Genomic DNA, 8,906 nt, shown 5'->3' with positions numbered 1-8,906 from the left:
ATACAATTTTTCAATTTCATATGAAACTCAAAGTGTAAGTTTTGTTCAATATTGAATGTATCCTCATTTGTTTATATTAGGGCCCTAAAATCCCTTTAAAAATTGTTTTTCTGTTTTAAAAAAAGAAATAGCTGGCCCACCATGCAAGTTTGCTATATATCTTGCTTGCTCAAAATGAGCATTTTCAGGTGAGGTCTGTTTTTTCTGGCCAAAGTCTACTATCATTCCTTAGAAGTCATACTGGCCCGATCGAGGAAAGAGTTTCCATGAAAAGTCTGATGGCAGCATCTGGATGAGGAGTGGTCTGGGTAATGGAAACTGAGTAGAGAAGAAGGAGCTAACAGCCCAAATCCTTATGAAGGATGACCTTCAGTTGTTAAATTTTAGGAGGCATCTAATGGCTTTTTCAGGGCACTCAACTAAAGAGCCAGTGGAAAGAAAGTCTCTCTCTACTTCCATAAATTTGATGTAGATGGATTTGGGGGAAACTCTGGGGTCCCCAGTACAGCTCTGAGAGAAAAACCCGTTAATACCAACCCAATATTTGCTGAAGATTTTGGTATTCACTTGGAAATGTAAAAATAAGCACTGCTGCAGAGTCCTGACCTCAGCAGTCCTGAGGTAGCAAAAGATAATTCCGGTGGGTTCTATTTCCACCTGTAATGGGGCTTGTGCTGAAAGGGTTTCCAGGTCAACCCCGCCTTCTTTTCCTGGGTCCAGGGAATGTTGCTCCATGTGCAGTGAGAGGACCCTCTCAATACATTCTTCATAGCCAATGGCATAAAGGCCCAGGCTTTTAGGAATAATTCCAGGCAATAAATATTGAACAACATTCCTACTGATTGGGTTGGAGTGGGCAATGGGTCACCAGTCAATTTCCATGTGCAGCTCCAAGCACCTAGCTTCACTAATAGTGATCTCTAAAAATGTGTAATAAACATTTTTTTCCAGTTCATTTTCTGCACTTGTGTCATAATGATCGATCCCTCAGACTTCTCAGGGTTGAAGTACTCCTGAAGTCACTTGCCAAGGTGCACCTGGGAGGTGATCTCAGCATAATGGTAATGAAGATCCCCTTTCCAACGGGTGTTATAACCAATTCCAAAAAACGGCCAGTTTATTAGAAAGAAGGAGCCTTGAAAAGTCTGTCCAACTCTGAAAAAGTTCCCATTTCAACTGTACCGATTCCAAAATCTGTACAGTATTCTGCCTGATGTCTCTCTTCTGTGCTTCTTCAGAGGACTCTTGTTGAATTTATTTTTAGCTTTTATTTATTTATTATTTTTGAGATGGATTCTCACTCTTGTCACCCAGGCAGGAGTGCAATGGCCCAATCTCGGCTCACTGCAATCTCCACCTTCCAGGTTCAAGCGATTCTCCTTTCTCAGCCTCCCAAGTAGCTGGGATTACAGGCACCCACCACCACGCCCTGCTAATTTTTGTATTTTTTTTTTTTTTTTTAGTAGAAATGGGGTTTCACCATGTTGGCCAGGCTGGTCTTGAGCTCCTGACCTCCGGTGATCCGCCCTTTTCCACCTCCCAAGGTGCTGGGATTACAGGCTTGAGCCACCGTGCCCGGCCGTTTAATTTTTCATTTTCTCTTTGTGATTCCTGATCTGTCGGACAGCCATGGAGATCCTGACTTTGGGTTCCCAGGACTCCTGTGAATAGTCCTCCATGGTGCTGCCATCTGACTCCAGCTCCTGGTACAAGCTACTACTGTTAATAAGTACAGGCTGGCAGGGCTGAGCATCCCATCCTCCCTGAGCAAACACCTGTTCCAACTGTTCTACTGTGTAACTGCTCTTTCTTTTCCCAACACCATGTTCTTTCACCCGACTGTAACACGTGCAAAAATGGTCAAAGTAAGTAAATCCGGTACTGGGTTGTATAAGCAGAAGAATTACATGTAAGCTATGAAGGGGTCTCTCTCTATTCAGCACCGGTGAGGCCACAGCTGGAGCACAGCATTCAGTTCTGGGCATCGAACCAGCTTGATGCCTCCCCGCACTGGGACAGGTCCGCTCCTAGCCCAGCTTGGCCAGGGACCTGGACACACGCTCCTACGTGGCTGGCCCGGGGGTCCTTGCTGCCAGCCACCATAGAGGGTACCTCCAGCTGCTGATACCGCGCCTCCATCAGCCGCTCATTGCCCCACACTGCGCTGAGCACCTTCCTCTCCGCTGGGTCCAGTACATGCTCCCGCAGGGAGCAGCCCCACCACTGTTGCCACCAGGGGGAGAAGGAGACAGCCTTGTCTGGTTAAATTTTATATAAAGTTACTGCTGGTCTCATAAAAACAGTTGAGTGGTGTCCTCTACTTTTTTTTTTTTCTCTTAAAATGTTCATGTATTCTTGGTGTTACTTTTTGTCCATGTGTGAAAAAATCAATTGTAACTAGGATTTAAATTTTCTAAGATTTTTGGAGATGTACTGTAATCTGCTTTATGTTTGTTTTGTATTCTTTTTTTTTGCAGCTATTGCATTATTATTCTTTTCCAAGTTCAATGTTTCAATTCATGTTTTTAAGAATTTAATATGTCTATGATGTCACATTTTATGGCATAAAATTGTTTATAATAGTCATTATTGTATTATTTATGTTAGTAGATCTGCTGAGATGTTCCTTTCTAATTCCCGAGCCTGGTGATTTTTTTTTTCTGTTTACTTTTAAAAATTAAATCTTGATAAGGGATTATCAATTTTTAGATTTGAGTCAAACTTTTCACTATACATAATCCTATCTTATTTGTTCTGCTCTCTTATTTGTAGTTTCTTATTTCCTACTCTTATTACATACGATTTGCTGGACTTGCTCTAGGTTTTGAGGTAAGAGTCTTAGAGTATTGACATTTAAATTTATTTAGTAAATGCACTTTTGTTATGAATTTACTCTAACATCTGCTTTAGCTTTATCTTACTGTATTTTATACATTGTGTGTGCATATATATATGTGTGTGTGTGTGTATGTTGTGTATATATTTGGGACTTAAACACCAGAAACTTATTTTCTTACACTTCTTACACTTGTGCTGACAAGAAGCACAAGGTCAAGGTGCCAGCACAGTTGGTTTCCTCTGAGAGCCTTACAAGGGATGAACCTATTCCTGGCCTATCTCCTTGGCTTATACATGGCTGCCGGCTTGGTACCTCTACCCATGGTGGGATGGTGGTTGCTCTGTGCATACCTGGCCCTGTTGTCTTTCTCTCTCTTCTTATAAGGACATCAGTCATATTGGATTAGAGCTTGGCTTTGCTGGCCTCATTTTGACTGAATCACCTCTTTGAAGGCCCTATCTCCTTCCTCAGTTAAAAGCCCTCTACTGAGACAAATTGTGCTTTCTCAGTCCCTTGCATAAGCACAGGCTCAGGAAGACCCCAAGGAAAAGGTACCCACTTTAGCTCATCTTTTAGAGTACCTCTTCTTTGAGTCCTTAACATTTCTAGTTTTTGATCCTTATAAAGCTATTCATTGTTTGAAAATACATTACATTTCTCATTATGTATTAACTTCTCCTGATAGTTACTGCCGAATAATGTTCTACTCTGAACTATTGCATCTTAATAAAAAAAGCAGTCTTAATTCATAAAAACTGGAAGCAGCAGTCTTGCATATGTAGTGTTTATAATTTAAAACAAAAGAATGAACACAAATAAAAATTCTATATTAACACAAATATAGTAAAGAAAAATTAAATAACTTAAAATCCATATGAGGCATTTTGAAGTCAGTGATCAAACTATGAATTCTATGATCAGTTTTTTTCTATTTTTACCATAGAAAAATATATTTTATATATTTTTCTATTTTTCTATTTTTACTGTAGATAAAAATTTTTCTATTTTTACTGTATTTATCTACAAATATTTATTTTTAGATAAAAATTTTTCTATTTTTACTGTAGATAAAACTTTATAGTATTAAATAAACTTAGAATATCAGAATTCCATGTGAAGTTTGTATAATTGGACGAAGCTATGAAAGATTCAGTCTACCTGGCAAATTGCCTAAAGTAATAATTCTCATTCCTATCTCAAGTCAACTGCAGATTCTATTTTATGAGTTTTACTGCAACTCAAATCCTACACAAAGTCCTAATTGAAAAGAATTTGACAGTCTTGAGTTTTAGCTTCCTCTAGACAATATGACACATCCCCAAACCATATTGTACAACTTGGTACAAATTGCAGTTTACTCAAGAGAGACTTAAAATGATGATGAATGACAGGATTTGTTAGAATGAGTTACATCTGACTTTGAAAGTGATTTCTGCTCCACATTGAGATGCCATAAAATTGAGTCACATGAGCTAAATCAAATCTGGCAGGGAAGAATTCAGAAATCAGGAGATATTCTTTGTCATGAGAGCCTACTTTGAAACTTAAATAAGAACAGATGCAAAATACACTTTTTGAACACTGGATTTTCAAAAATGATTTTGACTCATAAGAAAAGAAAAGATTCTGGATCTACCCTGTAAAAAAGAAATGCAGAAGGTACTGACTCACAACAACTTTTGAAAAATAGGTGAAATTCTGTTTTTGATTTTTAAAGGGGAAATGGGACTTAACTGCATAACTCATTTGATTTGATTAAAATACGTGAAGACTTAAGACTGTGAATAAACTAACATTAATTCATATGGCCCATAGCCATGAATTGTACACTGTTTGGTGGCAGGAACCATGCCCTTCCTGTGTTTTGTTGCCTATGCCAGACACATAGTAGAAATTACTAATACATTCAGATTTAATCAATATATATTAAGTAGACAATTTAACTAATATTTAATTCTTTTACTTACTCAATAAACCTAGTGTAAATATTGTAATTCCAAAATAAGAAAGAATACATATATAGAAATGTAACAGATTGTGCTATATTATGTATGAAGTAAGGGTCACAGCTAGGTTTCTAGTTAATTTCATCTGTTCTTCAGCATCTGTTGTTTCTGTTATAGTTCAAAGTCTCCAGTGGTATTCATCTCTTCCTTCATTTGGTGCTTTGTGAAACACTCTCTAAAAACATCTTTAGGAAAATATCTCAGTAGGAAAATATAGCTGCTGACACTTGCCAGCATTAGAACTTGTGTGTGTGTGTGTATGCGTGTGTGTATTTAAGTGTGATTCTTGATGGATTACACACTTTTATATTTCTTCCTATCTATGGTGATCTCAAATGAATATATTTATGATTCCATTCCCATTTTATTCTCAACTGTATATATGATGTTTCCTAGTACTAGTCCTAGACTGTATATATATGATCTCCATTTCTGTTTACCTGGATAATTAATACATAAATATCACTTGCTAATTTTAAACTTGGAGGCATCACTTATATGCTTCATGAAATTTTAGTTATAGAATTTGGAACTTATGTATACTTGAGTACGTGTGTATTGCACTTAGGTGTTTAAGTATGAATACATATACATATGAATATATACTAATACTTACATATGTATTAATCTTAGATGAAAATAAACTTTGGAGCCCTGAAGTAATAGTACAGTATTCTCAGGGTTTTGTTTTCAATCATGTCCAATAAGTGAGGGAGAAGAAAACGTAAAATCAGTTGAGTAAACAGTTAAGTCTGGTCCTCCGAGAAGCAGCCTGCTTGAAAAATCACAGGTACAGGCAAAAAAAGAGCAGCCTGGGGAAAACTCAGGCTGCACCTGCACAGATAAGCAGGCAGGGTCCAGTACGGAAGCCTTTTGTTCTTTGCATAATTGGTGGGCTCCAAGGAAAAAGTTTCCTCCCTTTTCAGACATGTACATGGTGGGCTCTGTGGGAACTTGCACAAGGAGGAGGGGGGCTTACCTAAAACAAACCCACAGTCATACAAAAAAGAGAAGCAGCACTTTGTGCTTGCCTAGAGACATACTCACAACTACATATATAAGAAGGAGTTGTGCAGATGGCTTTTCAGATAAGTTACTCCAACAGCTACAGAGAAAGAGGGGTTTCTTATAAAAGTTTTTGAATTCAGCTGTAAAAATGGAAACCCACTCAGGCTCTCCTCTCTGCTGTGGAGAGCTTTCTTCTTTTGCTTATTAAACTTTCTCTCCAATCTTACCCTTTGTGTCCATGCTCCTTGATTCTCTTGGTCATGAGACAATGAGCTCAGATAACACCTTAGAAGAGAGTAGTGACCCTGACCTGTTTCATAAGTATCCGAAAAAAACTGATAATTGAATATATTTAAAGGGAAACAAACTCTCCCAAAAGTATTAAAAAGGCCACCCTTAACTTTTTGGTCATGTTCATCATAAAAAAAATGAACTTCCCTGAGGCAAAAAGAAAGCAGAACATTTAGGATAATTCCAAGAATGCATACGTATTTGAGTTTATTTTCCAGAGGGTTTTTCCCAATTCTGTGACAAAATAGTTGTAGCTATGGAATAGGAATGTGGGCTTTAAGAAATTAGAATATGAAGGCAAATATTTTAATTTTAAATGTGGAAGACAATAAAGAATAAAATATGCTAATAATTGAGAGAGCATAAGAATTTTAATATTGGTTATGAGATAGCTGCCAGCAAGTATAAAATGGGTATAATGGTCATCTATTATTGTGTAACCAACTGTCACAAAACAAAAAACCGTTTTATTGTATTTTGCATACTTATGGGCAAGGACTTCAGTTGGGAATTGCCTGGGAGATTCCTTAGCTAAAGAGTGCCTGTAGGGTCTAAAACCATGTCACCCAACTACGAGGTACTCTGACGGGTTTGACTGGAGTCTGCGAGGCTCTTCTCCATGTCATGTTATTTCAAGAATTCTCCATGTGATTTTCCCAACAAGGTAGTTGAACTTACAAGATTTCTCACAGCTCCAAAAAGTTTATTTGTTTTTTTTTAGATGCTGAAACTGTAGCTTCAAGTGTTCAGGTGACCCAGCCTTGGAATTCCTTGAATTTACTTCAACTATGTATGATGCACTAAGACCAGCATAGAATAATGGGTAAGGGAATTAGACCTCACCTCTCATTGATAATTAGGAAGTAATTCGTGCCCAGAATCCACCACAATGTGCATGAAGTTGTCACCATTAATGAATGATACATGATTTATCCTGCTGATACTAGTATGAGAAGACTTATACTAATGCCAAATAATTCCAAAGGTCCCTTGTCTTTATTCGTGTCTTGGAAGCCAAATATCTGAACATAACCAAATAATACAGAAGAGAAATAAAGACAGTAAATACAGAGAAAAATGCAACTACATTTATACTAAGAAAAAAGCATAATTATTCTGAGGTGCACTCAATGTAAGAATATACTCAGGGACTTTATAAGTGAAAAAGAATGACTTCAAATGCATTACTGATTGGAGTTCTAAATAAATGGAAGCCACACAATGCTTTTGTAAGGTCAAGACAACTATGGCTTGTAATGCAAGTATTATATATTAAATATAAAACTATATTCATATAAAACTATATTGTATAGGTAAAGTAAAAAATTCCAATGCCCAGGGCTCAATTACTATTAAAATATTATCCTTCGTGCATATATTTAAATAATATGTGCTTCACCTGAACATTAATACATATGTTCTTTTAGTCTATTATATTTGTTAATATAAGAAATTATGTAGTATATTTAATAATATGTGCTTCACCCGAACATTAATACGTATGTTCTTTTAGTCTATTACATTTGTTAATATAAGAAATCATGTAGTATATTTTATAAGTTATTTCCATAGATCATTTCCATTTTCCACTCTTGTAAAGTGAAGTACTCACAAGTAAAAATCTTAAGAAATATTCACAATAGCAAAGACTTGGAACCAACCTAAATGTCCAACAACGATAGACTGGATTAAGAAAATGTGGCACATACACACCATGGAATACTATGCAGCCATAAAAAATGATGAGTTCATGTCCTTTGTAGGGACATGGATGAAACTGGAAACCATCATTCTCAGCAAACTATCGCAAGGACAAAAAACGAAACACCGCATGTTCTCACTCATGGGTGGGAATTGAACAATAAGGACACATAGACACAGGAAGGGGAACATCACACACCGGGGACTGTTGTGGGGTGGGGGGAGGGGGGAGGGATAGCATTAGGAGATATACCTAATGCTAAATGACGAGTTAATGGGTGCAGCACACCAACATGGCACATGTATACACATGTAACAAACCTGCACATTGCGCACATGTACCCTAAAACTTAAAGTATAATAATAATAAAATAAAAAGAAAAGAAAATAAAAGAAATATTATTTTAAAAATATTTCAGAGCCAAAATAATTCAGTAAAAAAAATGGAATAGGTGAAAAAATTCAACTGACCAAAATTAGTTCTGTTATAATTAATTAGTTCTCCTCAGTTATTGCTTTATTACTAAGCATTCTAATGTATATTGTTTTCATTTTGAAAACCCAAGTTTTTTATGATGGTAAGAAGTTATTTTCGGTTGGAGGCAGAGAAAGCTGACAGAATAAAAATAATAGAGTAAAAATAGATTATTTGTAGATTCTTCTACAAAGTCTGCATATACTTTGTAATGTGGGAAAAATTAGTGCTTGTGCTGACAAGTTATGTTGTTATTTAATTATCAGATATAAAATGAACATTTAAAGACTAATTAGAAAATTTTTTCCATAAACATAACTAAATTTTTGGTTCTTTTTCAAGTAGGAATTTTTAAATAACAGATTACTGATTCAGTAATATACAGTGGTTGTTCAATGAGATAATATAATTAGATCAGTACTATGATATATAATTGGTAAATAGAAGTACTATTAAATTAATTGTAAGTATTCCCATTATGTCCTATTGATATTCTGATGTTTTGATTTGGAAGTCATTGTGAATGATTTACAATTGGTTACATAAGAATTTGACTAGACAAACTCAAAGTTATAATCATAGAGTT

General features: G+C 36.1%; 1 pseudogene; it reads right to left on the bottom strand.

Moving 5' to 3' along the window:
- Positions 1-369: 369 nt before the first annotated feature.
- On the bottom strand, positions 370-6,093 carry LOC100434876 (myb/SANT-like DNA-binding domain-containing protein 2; annotated as a pseudogene).
- Positions 6,094-8,906: the final 2,813 nt, after the last annotated feature.

This window comes from Pongo abelii, chromosome 22 (assembly GCF_028885655.2).
Source record: "Pongo abelii isolate AG06213 chromosome 22, NHGRI_mPonAbe1-v2.0_pri, whole genome shotgun sequence".
NCBI classification, from domain to species: domain Eukaryota; kingdom Metazoa; phylum Chordata; class Mammalia; order Primates; family Hominidae; genus Pongo; species Pongo abelii.
The sequence above is the reverse complement of the archived record's forward strand: the minus strand, read 5'-3'. Positions and strand labels throughout refer to the sequence as shown.